The sequence below is a fragment of the Puma concolor genome, chromosome B2 (genome assembly GCF_028749965.1).
Source record: "Puma concolor isolate L17-30 chromosome B2, mPumCon1.1.hap2, whole genome shotgun sequence".
Lineage (NCBI taxonomy): Eukaryota > Metazoa > Chordata > Mammalia > Carnivora > Felidae > Puma > Puma concolor.
Window position 1 is genome coordinate 133,216,578 of NC_141671.1, and position 19,905 is coordinate 133,236,482.

General features: G+C 37.0%; 1 long non-coding RNA gene across 1 annotated transcript in view; it reads left to right on the top strand.

The window, feature by feature from the left end:
• The window catches only part of LOC147581268 (uncharacterized), a 68,340-nt gene extending 48,812 nt beyond the window's left edge, over window positions 1–19,528 (top strand). Inside the window, exon 2 of the long non-coding RNA XR_015251610.1 lies at window positions 19,122–19,528. This is a non-coding gene — a long non-coding RNA (uncharacterized LOC147581268). The remainder of the gene's footprint in view (window positions 1–19,121) is intronic.
• The last annotated feature ends 377 nt before the right edge of the window (window positions 19,529–19,905 follow it).

Below are 19,905 nucleotides of genomic sequence, written 5' to 3' on the forward strand. Positions count from 1 at the left end.
ATAATAATAATACCAGGCATACTAAAAGTCAATAAAGAAAACAGTCTAAAGATTCAAAACAAGCATCAAAAGCAGACTCGGATATCACACAGGTGTTGGAATATCAGAATATTTAAAATAACTATGATTAATATGTTAAAGAACTTACTAGAAAATAGACAACATGCCAAAACAAATAGGCAATGTAGCACAGAGATGGAAACTCTAAACATCGAAAAGAAATGCAGGAAATTAAAAATACTGTAACAGAAATAAAGAATGTTTTTGATGGGCTCATTAGTAGACTGGACACAGCTAAGGAAAGAATCAGAGAGCCAGAAGCGGTATGAATAGAAACTTCCAAACTGAAATGCAAAGAAGAAAAAAATTAACAAGAAAATAGGATATACAAGAACTATGGTAAATTCAAAGGCATAAAATGCACACATTTGGAATATAACAATTAAAAATAGAATGGAAATATTCTGGAATAAATATTGAAAGTAGCAATGTCTGAGAATTTTCCAAAATTAATGACAGATACCAAATCACAAATTAAAGAAAGTCAGAGACACCCAACAGGATAAATGTCAAAATACAGAGGCATTTCATTTTCAAACTGCAGAAAATCAAAGACAAACTACTAAAAGAAGCTGGGGGATGGGAACACCTTACTTATAGAAGAAGAAGAATTACAGCAGACTTCTCTAGAATTCTCTAGAATTCTGCATGCAGCAAAATTATCCCTAAAAAGTGAAAGAGATACAGTTTCTCAGATAAACAGGAACAGAGAATTCATCAGATGTGCCCTGCAAGAAATATTAAAAGAAGTTCTTTAGAGAGAAGGAAAATAAGATAGGTCAGAAATTCAGATCTATTAGGAATACATTAAGGTAAAATAAAATATTTTATTTTTATTTTTAATTGATTTAAAAGACAATTTGTTGTTTAAAGTAAGAATAGTAACAATATATCAGATGATTATGACATATGGACAAGTAAAATGAACTTCATAAGAGATTGGAGGGAGGAACTGGGAATATTCTGTTATGAGGTACATGCACTTCACCTGAAGTGGTACAGTATGATTTGCAGAAGAATTTAGCTTAGATTAAAATGCATATTTTGAGCTCTATGGCAAGCACAAAATGTTTCTAAAAAGAAGCCTAAATTATATGCTAAGAAAGGAGATAAAATGGACCTTGAAAAAGGTCCCATCTAAACAGAGAAAGCACAAAAAGATGGTGAATGAAGCAACAAAGAAAAAGTACAACAAATAGGAAACAGTAATAAATATAGCAGATATTAATCCAGCCATATCAATAATAACTTTAAATGTGAATGGTCTGAATACACGAATTAAAAGAAAGGAATTGTCAAAGTGAATGAAAACAAATGAGCTATATGTTGTCTACAAGAAACTCATTTTAGATACAAAAACTCAGATTAAAGCAAAGGGACAGAGAAAGATATGCCATGCTAACAATAATCTAACCTAAAGTGGCTATATTAATTTAAGACACAGTGGACTTCAGAACAAAGAAAATTATCAGGAATAAAAAGGGACATTACATAGCAATAAAGGACTATAATTCTTCAAGAAGGCATAGCCATCATTAATTTGTATGTACCTAATAACAGAGCATCAACACAGGTAAGCCTAAACCTGATGGAGCTGCAAGAGAAAACACATAAACCCACTTCAACATACATTTTCTCAGTAATTGATACATCAAACAGGCAGAAAATCAGGAAAGATTTTGTTGATCTGAAAAGCACTGCTAATCAAATTGTTCTAGTTGACATTTACAAAATCCTCCACCCAAAAACATTGGATGTACCCATTCTTGAGTACACAGTCTTCTCAAGTGTGCATGGAACATTCACCAAGACAGACCACAGACTGGGCCATAAAGCATGTATTATCAGATTTAAAAAAAAAGAAGAAAGAAAGAAAGAAAGAAAGAAAGAAAGAAAGAAAGAAAGAGGAAGGAAGAAAGAAAGAAAGAAAGAAAGAAAGAAAGAAAGGGAAAGGAAGGAAGGAGGGGAAAGAAAGAAAGAAAGAAAGAAAGAAAGAAAGAAAGAAAGAGGAAGGAAGGAAAAGAAGAAAGAAAGAAAGAATGAAAGAAAGAAAGAAAGAAAGAAAGAAAGAAAAAGGAAGGAAGGAAGGAAGGAAGGAAGGAAAAGAAAGAAAGAAAGAAATTAAGAAAGGGAAAGGAAGGAAGGAGGGGAAAGAAAGAAAGAAAGAAAGAGAAAGAAAGAAAGAAAGAAAGAAAGAAAGAAAGAAAGAAAGAGGAAGGAAGGAAGGAAGGAAGGAAGGAAGGAAGGAAGGAAGGAAGGAAGGAAGGAAGAGAAAGAAAGAAAGAAAGAAAGAAAGAAAGAAAGAAAGAAAGAGAAAAGAAAGGAAGGAAGAAAAGAAAGAAAGAAAGAAAGAAAGAAAGAAAGAAAGAAAGAAAGAAAGAAAGACAGACATTATACAAAGTATGTTCTCAGACTACAATGGAAGTAAGCTAGAAATTAACAACTTAAAGCTGAAATCTCTAAACATTCTAAGTAACACATGGGTAAAGTAATCTCTAAGTAACACATGGGTAAAAGTGATCGTCTCAAGACAAATAAAAAATTATTTTAATCTAAAACTTACCAGAATTTGTGGAAGTAGCACAAGCAGTGCTTAGAAGGAAATTTGTAGCATCATTAAATGCATATTTAAGAAAGGAAAAATATCTAAAATCAATAATCTAAATTTCTTCCTTAGTAAAGTAGAGACAGAAGAACAATTTAAGCCTAAAGGAATCAAAAGAAAATAATAAAAATTGGAGCAGAAATCAATGAAATGAAAACAGAAAAATAATACAGATAATCAATAAAAACAAAAGCTGTTTCTTTGAAAGATCACTAAAATAATGGGGGGGAGGAGGGAAGGAGGACATAAATTACCAATATATGAAAAATAGATTCTTATTGCTGATCTCATGGATATTAAAAGGATAAGAAAGGGGAGCCTGGGTGGCTCAACTGGTTGAGCGACCGACTTTGGCCCAGGTCATGATCTCACGGTTTGTGAGTTCGAGCCCTGTGTCAGGCTATGTGCTGTCAGCTCAGAGCCTGGAGCCTGCTTCAGATTCTGTGTCTCCCTCTCTCCCTGCCCTTCCCCCACTCACCCTCTGTCTCTCTTTCTCAAAAAATGAATAAACATTAAAAAAATTTTTTAAAGGATAAGAAAGTAATGCTGAAAAATAACTCTATACCCACAAATTTGATAAGTTACATGAAATAGACCAAATTCTTAAAAGGTATAAATGACCAAAACTCACACAAGGAAAAATAGATATTCTGAATATATTTATTAATATGTAGCTATTCATGTATCTGTTAAAGGAATTAAGTCAATAATTAATAACCTTCAAAAAAGGAAATCACAATACCCAGATAGTTTCACTGGTGGATTCTATCAAATATTTAGGTAAGAACGGATACCAATTCTCCACAATTTCTTCCAATAAATACAAGCAGAGAAAACACTTACTAACTCAACCTATGATGCCAGTATCACCCCAATACCAAAACCAGATGGATATCACAAGAAAGGAAAACTACAGGCCACCATTGCTCATGAACATACATGAAAAATCTTTAATAAAATATTAGCAAACTGAATCCTAAAATATACAAAAAGAATTATCAGGACCAAGTTGGGTCAACGTCTTCATACATACATTTTGCGTACTTATTCAATTATTTCATTAGGATAAATTCCTAGAAATAGAATTGCTAGATTGGAGAGTATGTACAACCTGAAGAATTTTAATGCATAGTTTAAAACTGCCTACAATAGAGCTAATTTAATTTTTATTTCCACCACAAGAATCTAAGCTATATGAGCCATTTATGTATCATCTGTAGTGATTTTGTTTTGTTTCCATTTGTTTTTTTCCCCAACTTCTTTTTTGTAGCGATTCATATATTAAAGATTTAATAATCTTTCACATTTTGTAACTGATTTTTATTGGTTTGTCACATGCTTTTAGCTCAATTTTTGGTGTTTTAGCCATAGGAAGTTATTTTTTTAAGACATACGTAATTAAAAATCTAAATCACGGTATGCTGTGGAATAATAATCCCTTTCCCCCACTGACTTTAGTTTTTAAATTTGTTACTCAATTATAAACTTGGGTTTTTTTAATGTCTATTTATTTATTTTGAGCGAGAGAGAGTGCATGTGTGCACACTATCAGAGGAGAAGCAGAGGGAGAGGGAGAGAAAATCCCAAGTAGGCTCTGCACTGTCAGCCCAGAGCCCAGCACAGGCTCGATCCCAGGAACCATGAGATCATAACCTGAGCCAAAATCAAGAGTTGGAAACTTAACTGACTGAGCCTCCCAGATGCCCCTGTGGGTCTTTTTTACATTTTGTTTCATTCTTTTGATATGTGTATCTTCTCTGATATCAGAACCATCAGGTTTTAGTTATGGAAACTGCATATTATCTTTTAACTTTAAAATTTTATTCTTTTAGATTAAATGTAAAATTAATAAATTCTCAGAAAAAAGTTTCATAATGATTTCTTTTTTAAATATCATTAGAAATATGCTGGGGTTTTTTCTTTTTTCAAGTTTATTTGTTTTAGTAATCTCTACCCCAATGTGGGGCTCGAATTTACAACCCCAAGATCAAGAGTCACACACTCTTCCGACTTAGCTGTGCAAGTGCCCCTATACTGATTTGGTTTAAGCTGAATTGCAATTTAGAGAGAACCAAGAGCTTTAAGTACACACTCTTTCCACAGATTGTCACATTTGTTCCAATATATAGAGATGTAACAAGGGCATGATAGGTTTATTTCACGTTTTTGTTACTTTTTAAAGTAACAAAAATATTTAAATTTTTGTTTATTAGCTACTTACTATTCTAGGCAGAGGGCAAAGCTATTGTTTTTTGCATATGGATTTTGAAACCAGACCCATTTCAACTCATTCACTTCCAGATAATTTTTTTTAAGTAGGCAGTTATGTTATTGCAAATAACAATGATTTTTATGCTTACTTACAAAAGTCTTTACACCTCACTTTTCTTCTTTTTTTAAATTTTTAGCTCCTTGAGTACCAGGTCCAGAACAGTGTGCAATAATAACAATTACCTGCATCCCTACCTGCATTTCGATTTTAATGGAAAAGCCCACTGATGAATAATGATGCTGCTTAGTGGGATCTGGCCTCTCAGAACACAGTGCAGCAAAACTGGGCATTAATAACAAAATGTTAGCCCAAAACAACAACACTGGAAATGTAACTATTCCAAATAATAATATTCATTTGGGGTGCCAGGGTGTCTCAGTTAAGCTCAGGTCTTGATCTCAGGACCTTGAGTTCAAGCCCCACATTGGGCTCCATGTTGGGCGTGGAGCCTACTTAAAAAAAGAAAAGTCAAGAAAGTGTCCTTCTACTCCTAGTGTTCTAAAACAACACATCAATAATGTACATTGTGATTCATAAAATGCATTTACTACTATTTATTGGGATTAACAAATAATTATTATCCTTTGGATTTCTTTTTTTTTTTTTTTTTTTTTGGGACAGAGAGAGACAGAACATGAACGGGGGAGGGGCAGAGTGAGAGGGAGACACAGAATCGGAAACAGGCTCCAGGCTCCGAGCCATCAGCCCAGAGCCGGATGCGGGGCTCGAACTCACGGACCGCGAGATCGTGACCTGGCTGAAGTTGGACGCTTAACCGACTGCGCCACCCAGGCGCCCCTATCCTTTGGATTTCTTGATGAAACATTCCTATATGGGTTGGTCATTATAAAATGTGTAATTTATTAGGGCTTTTTTATACTGTTGAATAAAATTTGCTAATATTTTACTTAGAATTTGACTCTGTATTTGCAAATAAAATTAAATTGGCCCGCAGGATCTGCATGTGTATGCTCATACCCTCCATTTTCATATTATTGTTATATGGAAAATTTTCAATTCTTTTTATAAAATAGTTCCAGTGATGTAGAAATATTCATTCTTTGAAGGTTCCTAGAATTTCTAGAACTTTTATGTAATACAAGCTTTGAGTATATTTTTCTAAATGTGTGTGTTTGGTTTTTTGAAGGTAAATTTTGAGTACCTTATTTCTATGTTATTGTGCTAGGAAAATCATGTTTCATTAAAATTTTCAAATATGTTTGTATGATATGGTACTATATTCCCATTTTTTAAAAATATCCTCTTAATCTGTAGTTATACCACTTATTTTCCATACAATATATTTGTAATTTCCTGAGGTTTTTTTTTCTTGATTAACATTGCCAGAGGTTTCTTAAGTCTTTTGATCTTTCCAAAGAGCCAGATCTTATATGTATCAAGTCTATTTTTTTTCTATTAGTTCATGCATTTGTTTAAATCTTACCTATTTTTCCTAATTTTCTTGTTTTTTTTTTTTCTGTTTCTTTTCAAGTTTCTTGAAGTGAATGTTTAATTTGTTTCCACTTATATATTTCTTTATAATGAAATTATTTTAGCACTATGGATTTTCTTCTGAGTATACCTTTCTCTACATCCTACATGTTCTATTTATTTCTACAATTAGTTTTTCTCTTTATCAAAGAAATACAATAGTTCTCAGCTGCCAAGTGCCATTTTCCTTCAGAGGGCTTTAGGAAGAGTGTAGGAGTATTTAGATTTGTCACAAATACCAGGAGGGGCTACTGGCATTATATACTCAAAGATTGGGTTTGCCAAATGTTCCACAATGCATAGGATGCCCCACAGAAAAAAACACTAGCACCCAAAATACCAATAATGATCCTATTTGGAAACACTACAATATGTGCAGTATACAGCATAGACAATAAATTCTCCCACATCCCCATCCCCACTCCCACTACCCTAAAATAATCATTTTTTATTACTTTTGCTATTTATTTTGGGATTTTCTCCACATCGCGAAATAATAGACATCTAATGCATATTGTCAACTATGTTAGACTTCCTACTAATTATTCTGTTAGATGAAAATCTCTTAGGTTTCCTCTTCCCCTCTTCCCATTTTCCTAGTATTGTTACAAGTTTTATGGTATAATATTCTTAATATAACTACGTAGATATTTTTTACTCTTGAGTATATTATGACTTAATTCCTTTTCTAGTGCTTCTTCTGGTTCTTCCTGGAATTACATAATACCTCTCTTTTATTTCATTTGCTTTGATGTCTTTAAATCTATGGATGCCTTCTACATCCGCCACAATCTTATAAAAACACTGCTCAATATAATTTTCTACACTGCCATACTGATGTTTTTGGTTCCATTTTTGAACTAGAAATACCTCCATTCCCCTTGGAACTCTCTTACCTTCTGGCTCTCATTTGGACTGGATTCTAAGCCTTCAACAAAGTTGTCATCCTGGGATTCCTCTTTACCTTCCTCTATGCTGTATCCTGTTTGTTGGATCTTAGGTCTTCCTCATTCTTGGTTTATGTATTTGTTTTGATAGCAATGCATTCTTCAATAGGTTCTGAAGAAGTGCTGCATGGGAGATAAATTTTTAAAGACTTAATGTGTCTGATAATATCTTATTCTGCACTTATATTGACTGATAGTATGGCTAGGTGTAGAATTCACTATTTATTTTGAGTCACTCAGATCCTTTATACCTGACCTGTTTGCTTTTTTTTTAATGTGAAATTTATTGTCAAATTGGTTTTCATACAAACCCCAGTGCTCATCCCAACAGGTGCCCTCCTCAATGCCCATCACCCACCCCCCCCATCAACCCTCAGTTTATTCTCAGTTTTTAAGAGTCTCTTATAGTTTGGCTCCCTCCCTAACTTTTTTTTTTCCTTCCCCTCCCCCATGGTCTTCTGTTAAGTTTCTTAGGACCCACATAAGAGTGAAAACATATGGTATCTCTCTTTCTCTTTATGACTTATTTCACTTAGCATAACATTCTCCAGTTCCATCCACGTTGCTACAAAAGGTCATATTTCATTCTTTTTCATTGCGGTAGCTTTTAGGACATTTTGGTATTCTAAAATATCATGATTAAAGGTCTTGATATGATATTTCTAATTATGTGTGCTGAATATTCAGCAAACTTTTTCACATCCCTCTCTTTTGGATAATTGCTTTTATTTGCCTTTGATAATTTCCTCCCCCATGTGTTATCTATGTTCTCTCAATGAAATCTCTACTCTTAGATGCTATACATTTGGAGTTAATTCTCTAATTTTCTTATCTTTCCTGTCTTATTGTCACTTTTTATGATTTTCTACTTAGTGGAAGATTTCTTTATCTTTTACTTTCAAACTCATTATTGAATTCTTAATTTCATTGATCATATCTTTATTTTTCAGTAACTATTTTTCTGATTAATTTTTTTGTATCATTCTCTTCTTTTTTCCATGGGCTCCATAATTTCTCTTATCTTTTAAAAACATAAGTTGTAATTTCTTTGAAATTTTCATTTGTTTTCTATATTATCAGTATCTGTTTCTGTATGGTTTTTTTTTTAATTTTTACCTTCCAAGATTTATTTATAATCAAGTTAGTTAACATATAGTGTAGTATTGGTTTCAGGAGTAGAATTTAGTGATTCATCCTTTACATACAACACCCAGTGCTCATCATAACAAGTGCCCTCCTTAATGTCCATCATCCATTTAGCCCATCTCCCTACCTACTTCCACTCCATCAACCCTCAGTTTGCTCTTTGTATTTAAGAGTCTCTTCTGGTTTGCCTCCCTCTCTGTTTTCATCTTATTTTGTTTTCCTTCCCTTCCCAAATGTTCATCTGTTTTGTTTCTTAAATCCCATGTATGAGTGAAATCATATGATATTTATCTTCCTCTGATTGACTTATTTTGTTTAGCATAATACCTTCTACTTCCACCCACGTTGATGCCAATGGCAAGATTTCATTCTTTTTTATGGCTGAGCAATATTCCATTGTATGTATATACCACATCTTCTTTATCCATTCATCAGTCAATCACATTTGGGCTCTTTCTATAATCTGGCCATTGTTGATAGCGCTGCTATAAATATTGGGGTGAGTGTGCCCCTTTGAATCAGTATTTCTGTACCCGTTGGATAAATACCTAGAAGTGCAATTGCTGAGTTGTAGTTCTATTTTTGCTTTTTGAGGAACCTCCATACTGCTTTCCAGAGTGGCTGCACCAGTTTGCATTCCCACCAGCAGTGTCAGAGAGTTCTCCTTTCTCCACGTTCTCGCCAACATATGTTGTTTCCTGAGTTGTTAATTTTAGCCATTCTGATAGGTATAGTTTTGATTTGTATTTCCTTGATGATGAGTGATGTTGAACATTTTTTCATGTATCTGTTAGCCATGTGTATGTCTTCTTTGGAGACATGTCTATTCATGTCTTCTGCCCATTTCTTAACTGGATTATTTATTTTGGGGATGTTGAATTTGGTAAGTTCTTTATAGATTGTATCTAATATGCCCTTTATCCAGTATGCCATTTGCAAATATCCTCTCCCATTCCATAGGCTGCCTTTACTTTGTTAATTATTTTCTTCACTGTGAAGAAGGTTTTTGTCCTGATGAAGTCCCAATAGTTCATGTTTGCTTTTGTTTACTTGCCCCTGGAGACATGTCTCATAAGAAGTTGGTACAACCAAGGTTAAACAGGTTGCTGACTGTGTTCTCCTCTAGAATTTTGATGGCCTCCTGTCTCACATTTAGGTCTTTCATCCATTTTGAATTTATTTTAATGTATGGTGTAACAAAGTGGTCCAGTTTCATTCTTCTGTATGTCAGTGTTTAATTTTCCCAACACCATGTATTGAAGAGACTGTCTTTTTTCCATTGGATATTCTTTCCTACTTTGTCAAAGATTAATTGACAATATACTTGTGGGTCCATATCTGGGTTCTCTATTCTGTTCCATTGATCTATGTGTCTGTTTCTGTGCCAGTACCATACTGCGTTGATGATTATAGCTTTATAATACAGCTTAAAGTCCAGAGTTGTGACACCTTCAGCTTTGGTTTTCTTTTTTGACATTAATTTGGCTACTCAGGGTCTTTTCTGGTTCCATACAAGTTTTAGAATTGTTTGTTCTAGTTCTGCGAAAAATGCTGGTGTTATTTTGATAGGGATTGCACTGAATGTATCGATTGCTTTTGGTAGTATTGACATTTTAACAATATTTGTTCTTCCAATCCATAAGCATGGACTGTTTTTCCATTTTTTGTGTGTGTCTTCTTCAATTTCTTTCGTAAGTGTTCTATAGTTTTCGAAGTACATATCTTTTACCTCTTTAATTAGGTTTATTCTTTGGTATCTTCTGCTTTTTGGTGCAATTGCAAATAGGATTGATTCCTTGATTTCTCTTTCTGTTTCTTCATTATTGGTGTGTGGAAATGAAAAAGATTTCTGTATGTCGATTTTATATTTTGCAACTTTGCCAAATTCATGTATCAGTTCTAACAATTTTTTGGTGGAGTCTTTTGTAGTCTTTTCTACATAGAGTATTATTTCATCTGTGAAGAGTAAAAGTTTGACTTCTTCCTTGCCGATTTGGATGCCTTTTGTTTCTTTTTGTTGTCTGATTGCTGAAGCTAGGACTTCCAGTACTATGTGGAACAACATAGTTGAACAACAGTGTGAGGGTGGACATCCCTATCTTCTTCCTGACCTTAGGGGGAAAGCTCTCAGTTTTTCCCCATTGAGGATGGCATTAGTTGTGAGTCTTTTGTATATGGCCTTTAAGATGTTGAGATATGTTCCTTTTATCCCTACTTTCTTGAGGGTTTTTATCAAGAAAGGATGCTGATTTTATCAAATGTTTTTTTCTGTATCTATTGAGAGGATCATATGGCTCTTATCCTTTCTTTTATTAATGTGGTGTATCACATTGATTGATTTGCAGATATTGAACCACCCCTGCAGCACAGGAATAAATCCCATTTGATCATGGTGAATAATTCTTTCAATGTACTTTTGGATTCAATTTGCTAGTATCTTGTTGACAGTTTTTGCATCCATGCTCATTGGGGATATTGGCCTGTAATTCTCTTTTTTAGTGGGGTCTTTGGTTTTTGAACCAAGGTAATACTGGCCTTATAGAATGAGTTTGGAAGTTTTCCTTCAATTTCTATTTTTTGGAACAGTTTCAAAAGAATAGTTATTATTTCTTCTTTAAATGTTTGGTAGAATTCCCCCTGGGAAGCCATCCAGCCCTGGACCCTTCCTTGTTAGGAGATTACTGATTCAATTTCTTTGCTGATTATGAGTCTGTTCGAATTTTCTATTTCTTCCTGTTTCAGTTTTGATAATTTATATGTTTCTAGGAATTTATCCATTTCTTCCAGATAACCTACTTTGTTAGCATATAATTTTTCATAGTATTCTCTTACAATTGTTTGTATTTCTATGATGTTGGTTGTGATCTCTCCTCTTTCATTCATGATTTTATTTATTTGGGTCCTTTCTCTTTTCTTTTTGATAAGTCTGGCTAGGGGTGGTTATCAATTTTGTTAATTCTTTCAAAGAACCAGCTCCTCATTTCATTGACCTACTGATTTTTTTTCTATACCATTTATTTCTGCTCTGTTCTTTCTTTATTACTTCCCTTCTTCTGCTGGTTTTAGGCTTTATTTGCTGTTCTTTTCCCAACTCCTTTAGGTAGAAGGTTAGGTTGTGTATTTGAGACTTTTCTTCTTTTTTGATTAAGGCCTATATTGCTATATACTTCCCTCGTAGGACCGCCTTGGCTGCATTCCACTGTTTCACACTGCCATGTTTTCATTTTCATTTGTTTTCATGTATTTTTTTAAATTTCTTTTTTAATTTCCTGACTAACCCATGTTCTTTAACCTCCATGTATTTGAGGTCTTTCCAGTTTTTTTTTTTCTTCTTGTGGGTGCCTTCAAGTTTCATAGTGTCGTGGTCTGAAAATACACAAATATGAAAATAGTATGACCTCAATTTTTTGTACTGGTTGAGGCCTGATTTGTGACCCAGTCTGTGATCTCTTTTGGTGAATGTTCCATATTTCAATACACTTGAAAAGAATGTGTATTCCACTGCTGTAGGATGAAAGGTTCTGATTATGTCTGCTAAGTTCATCTGGTCCAGTGTGTCATTCAAAGCCATTGTTTCCTTGTTGATCTTCCGCTTCAATGATCTGTCTGTTGCTATAAGTGGGGTGTTAAAGTCCCCCACTATTCCTATATTATTATCAATGACTTTCATTAAGTTTCTTATTAATTGATTTATATATTTGGCTTTCTCCAAGTTGGGGGCATAAATATTTACAAGTGTTAAATCTTCTTATTGGATAGATACCTTTATTATGATAGAGTGCTCTTATTGGTCTCTTATTACAGTCTTTGGTTTAAAATATAGTTTGTCCGGGGCGCCTGGGTGGCGCAGTCGGTTAAGCGTCCAACTTCAGCCAGGTCACGATCTCGCGGTCCATGAGTTCGAGCCCCGCGTCGGGCTCTGGGCTGATGGCTCAGAGCCTGGAGCCTGTTTCCGATTCTGTGCCTCCCTCTCTCTCTGCCCCTCCCCCGTTCATGCTCTGTCTCTCTCTGTCCCAAAAATAAATAAACGTTGAAAAAAAAATTTTTTAATAAAAAATAAAAAATAAAATAAAATACAGTTTGTCTGACATAAGTATGGCTATTTTCTTTTGATGTCCCTTAGTATGATAAATGGTTCTCCACCCACTCACTTCCAATTTGGAGGTGTCTTTGGGCCTAAAATGAGTATCTTGCAAGCAGCACACAAATGGGCCTTGTTTTGTTTTGTTTTATCCATTCTGATACCCTATGTCTTTTGATTGGAACATTTAGTCCATTTACATTCAGAGTAATTATTGATAGATATAAATTTAGTGTCATTGAATTACCTGTAAAATTGCTGTTCCTGTGTGCTGTCTCTGTTCCTTCCCAGTCTTTGTTGCTTTTGGTCTCTCTTTCCTGCTCAGAGTATCCTCTTTAATATTTCTTGCAGAGCCGATTTAGTGTTCACAAACTCCTTTAGTTTTTGCTTACCTTGGAAACTCTTTATCTCTCCTTCTGTTATGAATTACAGCCTTACTAGACAGAGTATTCTTGGCTGCATTTTTTTTCCCATTTAGCATGTTGAATATATCATGCCACTCCCTTCTGGCCTGCCAGATTTCTGTGCATAGGTCTGTTACTAACCTTCTTCATCTACCCTCATAGGTTAAGGACCTTTTGTACATAGGTGGTCTCAGGATTCTCCCTTTATCTTTGTATTTTGCAAGTATCACTATGATATGTCTTGGTGTTGACTTGCTTGTTGACTTTAAGCGATCTCTGTGACTCCTGGACTTGAATGCCTGTTTCCTTCCCCATATTAGGGAAGTTCTCAGCTATAATTTGTTCAAATAAACCTTCTTCCCCTTTTCCCTGTTTTTCTTCTTCTGGGACTCCTATGATATGGATATTATTCTGCTTTATGGAATCTCTGAATTCCCTAAGTCTATATTTATGATCTAATGGTTTTCTTTACCTATTCTTTTCAGTTTCATTATTTTCCATAATTTCACCTTCTATATCACCTGTTCATTTCTCTGTTTCTTCCTTCTTCATTGTGATTACAACCAGTTGGTTTTGCATCTCAGTTATAGCATTTTTTATTAGGTCTCATCTCTGCAGCAAGGGTTTCTCTGGTGTCTTCTATGCTTTTTTCAAGTCCAGCTAGTATTCTTATGACTGTTTTCTAAATTCTTGTTCAGATAAATGTGGATGGAACTGGAGGGTATTATGCTCAGTGAAATAAGTCAGTCAGAGAAACTTAACAGAAGACCATGGGGGAAGGGAAGGGGAAAAAATAGTTTCAAACAGAGAGGGAGAAACCATAAGCAACTCTTAAATTCAGAGAACAAACTTAGGGTTGATGGAACGGCAAGGCAGAGGGGAGAATGGGTGATGGGCATTGAGGAGGGCATCTGTCGGGATGAGCAGTGGGGTTGTATGTAAGCAATGAATCATGGGAATTTACTCCCAAAGACAAGAGCATACTGTATACACTCTATGTTAGCTAACTGGACAATAAGTTATACTTAAAAATAATAAAATAAAAAATAAATTCTTGTTCAGATATGTTGCTTATACCTGTTTTGAACAAATCCTAGCTGTGATTTCTTCTTGATCTTTCTTTTGGGGAGAATTCCCCTGTCTTGTCATTTTGTCTAGGTTTCTCTCTTTTGCATGTTATGAAAGCTTCTTATGCTTCTTGCTCCTGAGAGTAATGCTATATTAGAATGGGTCATATACTGTCCAAGACCTGGTGCTTCAGGAAGTGTTTCTGGTATGTGCTGTGTGCACTGGCTGTTGTGTCTGGGCTGCTCTTCCCTACTGGTCAGTCCTCTGCAGAGTTCCTCCTTACTTGGAGTAGGGAGTGTTTAGACCTTTAACTAGGTATGCTTTGATTTGTTTGTTAAAATAAGTCTTATTTTTTAAAAAAGTGGGGGGGGGGGGGAGGCTGATCCAAAAGAGAAAAAGGAAAAGGAACAAAGAAACAGACAAACAAAAAGCTATAAGCCTGATTCCAAAGAAAAAGAAAGGGAAAAAAAAACAGAAAAGGAAGCCTGATCCAAAAACCAAGAAAAGGAAACCAACAAAGAAAGAAAAGAACTATAAGCCCGATTCCAAAGAAAAAGAAAGGGGGGGAGGGGAGAGAAAGAAAGAAATGGAAGCCTGATCCAAAAAAACCAAGAAAAGGAAACAAACAAAGAACTGTAAGCCCGATTCCAAAGGTCTACTGGAACTGAAGCCCTCTGAAGCAGTGCATGATCAGTAGCGTTGGGTGCATGTTGGGGGGCCTGTGCTCGTCCCTGGGAGAGAGGCCTCCTCTGCTGGCTCACAGTCAGACCTGCCCTAGTAAAGATGCCCCTGCAGAGCACAGGGGGGCAGGGTTTGGTAAGCGGCTCCTGCCTCCCTGGGGGGGAATTGTGTTGCTCTGTGAAGTCAGACCATGCTGGTAGGTGCGATGGGGGGGTAGGGATGGGGGAAGATGGCAACACCCCTGGGGAGGGTAGTTTGCACCAGTAGCTGTTCAGCAAGTCCTCACAGAAAAGCAAACAAGCTCCCCTCCTGTGTCCCAGGCGGATTCAAAACTCCAGATCTTCCAGGACCAGGCAAAGCACCGACCTGCTCCCCACCTCTGGAGGACAGACTCACAGCACTTTGCCTGGTGCCATTCTGTCCAGAAAAGCAGTTGCAGGGCCACACAGGTGCCTAGGGTTTGTGGTGAAGCTCAGTGAAAGGCTGCCACAAGGTTATCTGCCCTCTGCGCATGCCTCTGTCCCCTGCTGTTGACGGCCACTCAGTGGCTCCCGCCGGGTCTTTTGTCCTTGAAGAGGCAATATACCCTCTTCCAAACCTACTCCAGACAGAGGAAAGTTCTCTCCCAGTGCGACCCAGGGGATCCCCACACCACACTGTCAGCAAACGGCGCAGGCCTCTAAAACCTCAGAATTTGAGCTCCACTGTATGCAAAAACTTGCAATAATCCATTCCTCTCCATTCCCCAGTCAATGGTTTTGGGGGAGTGTTCTTCTTGTGTGAAACTGACACTCTGCTCTCTCTCCCCCTCTCTCTTTCTCTGTCTTCTCTCCACAAAAAGGGCTCCCTCCCCTCCACAGCACCATGGCTTTTCTCTCCCACAATTCATGTCTCCACCCCTCCTACCTGCCACATTCTCTCCCTCTGATTAGGCAGATTGTTCTCTTAATCCTCAAATTGATTTCCTAGGTGTTCTAAATGATTTGATGTTGATCTAGCTGTGTTCGAGGGACCAGGGTTCACTGACTACTTTGCTATCTTAACTCCTCCCTGTTGTTTCTGTATGTTTTGATATCTTTCTTATATATTGGAAACTTTCCTATATACATGGTAATCCTTAGCTTTTCTTACACATTTAAGAGTGAAACACTAAAAGTCTCATTAGACTCTGCCTTATATGTATGATCATAGTTTTTTTGTGTCTAGACGCCATTCTACACCATTCTAGGCTAACTTTCTTTTTTAACGAATAACAAGTATTTACAGCAAACTTTGTCATCGGTATACATGGTATATCCCTCTATTTGTACAAATTTCCTTTTACTTTCTTCAACAAAGTACAGTATTATAATTCTCTTCAGAAATTACATATATATCCTTTTTGGTAGATAATCTAAGTAAATAATAGTTTTTTATGTTACAAAAGTTATATTTTTTCCTTTTAAATTACATTTTCTAATTTACTATTTCTGAAATGTAGAAATATGATCAAATTTTATCTTTTGATCTTATGATTGGCATCCTTGCTAACCTCTTAATTGTTCTAAGTTTCTGTATATTCTATTCTATATTTTAGCCATCAGATCATCTGAGAAAACAACGTTATCTCCTTATTTTCATTCTTAAACTTGTTTGCATTTTTATCTTATCATATTGGTTGTAACACTACTGTCTCTTCATATTTGTTGTTTCATGAAACATATTTGAGGCCACGTCGATTTTTATCCCTTTATACATAATTTTCTCTTGTTTTGTAACACATTATAAAATGCATGTTGTTTTACTCTCCTTACTTATCTATGAGCAAGACAAGCTCTGTTCTACTTGGAGTTGTTCACCTAACAGTAATCAATGAATTCAGTTCAGTTCTATGAAACTAAATAAAGGAAACCTCATTTAAAATGGAGATGGGAAGGGGCTCCTGAGTGGTGCAGTCTAAGCATCTGACTTCAGTTCAGGTCATGATCTCACAGCTCATGAGTTCGAGCCCCACATCAGGCTCTGAGCCTGCTTCAGATTCTGGGTCTCCCTCTCTCTCTCTGCCCTCCCCTGATTGCACTCTGTCTCTCTCTCTCTCTCTCTCTCTCTCTCTCTCTCTCTCTCTCTCTCTCTCAAAAATAAATAAGCATTTAAAAATTTTTTGAAAATAAAAATAAAAATAAAATGGAATTGGGAAGCCAGAAGGGGGAACTCTTACATGATACCACTCACAGCCCTTTGCAGCCTCAACAAGAAAAGGCATACCCTTCATTCCCACCAGGAAGAAGCCTACTTGATTACCCAGCAGGAGGAAGGCAGCTTTTCTCCTTGCCTTGCAAGGAGCCAAGCCACTGACAGACTGTCGGAACTCAGCCAATGAAAAACCACTACACTTCAAACTTCCAGTTTACTCCAATGGACTTTTGTTTATAACACCCCTTCCCAACTCCCCCCTTCCTCTATATAAGAGCAATCCTCTCCTTTGTTCTCTGGATCTGCCTACAGCTTTTGCTATAGCTTACTTGTCACAAATTGCAATTCCTCTTCTATTCCCAAATAAAGCCATTTCGCCGGTAAAATGATTGGCTGTTTTCTTCTTCAGGTCAACAGCTCTGCTCTCTGTGTACTGATACCTACAGTGAACAGACTGATAGCAACAAGGCAGGTTGTGTGGCCAGATCTCAATCCACTGAAGTTTCTAGTAAAACTCTTCTCTCATCTCTGCCTAGTTTTGTCATTTCTCACAACAGAAAGCTGGTGTTCCTTACATGCAACAATAACAGGGTTCTTCACTGGCCACCTGCTACTCCATTTCCCAATCTCCCAATCCCACCCTGACCCTTAGGGCACTTTCCTCCCAACATACGCTTATTATATTGTGACTTATAGTAAGAAATAGATATTAGGTCTTTGTTCATGGTTCCTGGCTCATAACTCCTAGAACCCTTGCCGTTACCTATATAAGGGCCAAAGGAACTTTTGTTATAATATTTAATTTTCTTCCCTAATTCTGAAATAGCTCCTGAGTGATAAAGGTAAAATGAATTTGTTTTATTATTCATAATAAGCCCCTTTCAAGCATAGCTGAGTTTATGTTAATGAAACAAGTTTTGGGAAGCCCACAGGACGAAGACCTGGGTTGTGAAGAGGACCAATCCTGTGATTAAACGGTTGGAAGTTTCCACACCCCCACCTCCTCCAGGGAGGGGAGAGGGGCTGGAGGTTGAATCAGTCACCAAAGGCCAATAATTTAATCAATTATGTCTATGTAATGAAGCTGCCAAAAAAATCCCAAAGGACAGGGCCTGGGTGGCTCAGTCGGTTGAGCGACTGACTTCAGCTCAGGTCATGATCTCACGGTTTGTGAGTTCGAGCCCCATGTCAGGCTCTGTGCCGACAGCTCAGAGCCTGGAGCCTGCTTTGGATTCTGTGTCTCCCTCTCTCTCTGCCCCTCCCCCACTCATGCTCTGTCTCTCTGTCTCAGAAATAAATAAACATTAAAAAAATTGTTTTTAAATCCCAAAGGACAGCTTTTGGAGAGCTTTGAGGCTGGTGTACACGTGGAGGTGCTGGGGGAGGAGCACACTTGTGGAGGACACGGAAGTTCTGTGCCTTCCCCACATATCTTGCCCTCTGCATCTCTTCCATCTAGTTGTTCCTGGGTTAAATCTTTTCATAACAAACTAGGAATCCAGTAAGTAAACTGCTGCTCTGAGTTCTGTGAACTGTCCTAGCAAATTAATCAAACCCAAGAAGAAGTTGTGGGAATTTCCAATTCATAGCCAGGTGGTCAGAAGCGCAGGTGACAATCAGGACATGGGGTTGGCATTTGAAGTTGGAGGGAGGCAGTCTTGTGGGACTGAGCCCTTAACTTGTGGGATCTCATGGTATCTCCAAGCCAACAGTGTCAAAATTGAGTTAAGTTGTAGGACACCTAACAAGTGTCACAGAATTGCTGGGTATGGGGGGATAAAAGCATACATTTGATAACCAAAAGTGTGAGAAGCAATGCAGTGTTATAGTAGAGTATGGAGAGTAGAAGAGACATACAAGAGGAGCGATTTTCCTTATTTTTCAGTTTCCCCTTATTTTTTCAGTTTCCCCCTTATTTTTCAGTTTGCAGTATCTACCTGATTTGTTGCCTACTGGCAATGATCATTGTTTAGGGGTGTGTTCTGTCATCAGCTTATTGCTTCTCAGTTCCAAACCCACCCTTCATCGCCTGTTAGTGATACTAGAAGAGTTTTCCCTTGCCAGTTGGCTTGATGTTAAGCTTGGTCAATGGAGGGACAATGAAAGACAATGGAAGGACAATGCAAGGACAATGAAGGAAGAAAGGGCTTTTCTTCTGGTACCTGGTTATGTTCTTCTCTTTTGTCTCCTACAGCAAGATGCAGCACAGGACACCCTATGGGCAGCTTATGCTGGCACCCTAGAGGGCAATATCCCGGCAGATGGCTTCTCAACGAATTCTTCAGCATGGCGTCTTCTCAGGGATGGCTTCCCTACACCAGAGGACAGAGTCTTCACAGCACTACTGCAAGGTCTCCACCATCCAGTGGGTCATGGCTGCGGAGTCTCCAGTGAAGTCTGAATCTCATGGGCAGGGGAGAGGAGGGTAGGGTCTTCCAAATGTGTTTCTTCCTTGGACGCTCCACCTCAGCCCTAGATGGGGGGCTGCTCCCCACGTCTGCTATTACTCTTCCTTTCCTTATGTTTTCTTTACTCCTTAGTAGGTTATAGTTAATACTGTTATAGTTAATACTTCTTTATATTAAACTTCCTTTGTTTCCATTTCTGTGTGACACTCATATCTCCAATTGAACGCTAACATAGAATGTGATAAAGCCTTCTTGATATCACTTTACCTATGCTGTCTACAGCTCTCAGAATTCACCTTCCCTGTTTTCCTCATTTAGTTTAATTTGGTGCATCGATAAGTACATTTGCAACATTATCAGGTTATACCCAGCAAGGGATGGCTTTCCTTTTGGTATGACATCAATGATAACCCGGTTGTCTGTTTGCAGTATTATAGATCTGATCATTGGAAGGATTTTCCACAGACTATGCTTCAAGACTCTGTATCTTTCACATTTTGTTTCTCCTCCAATACCCACAAATATGTGGTGGTGGCCACCAAAAGCCACATTCATATAATGATATGACTT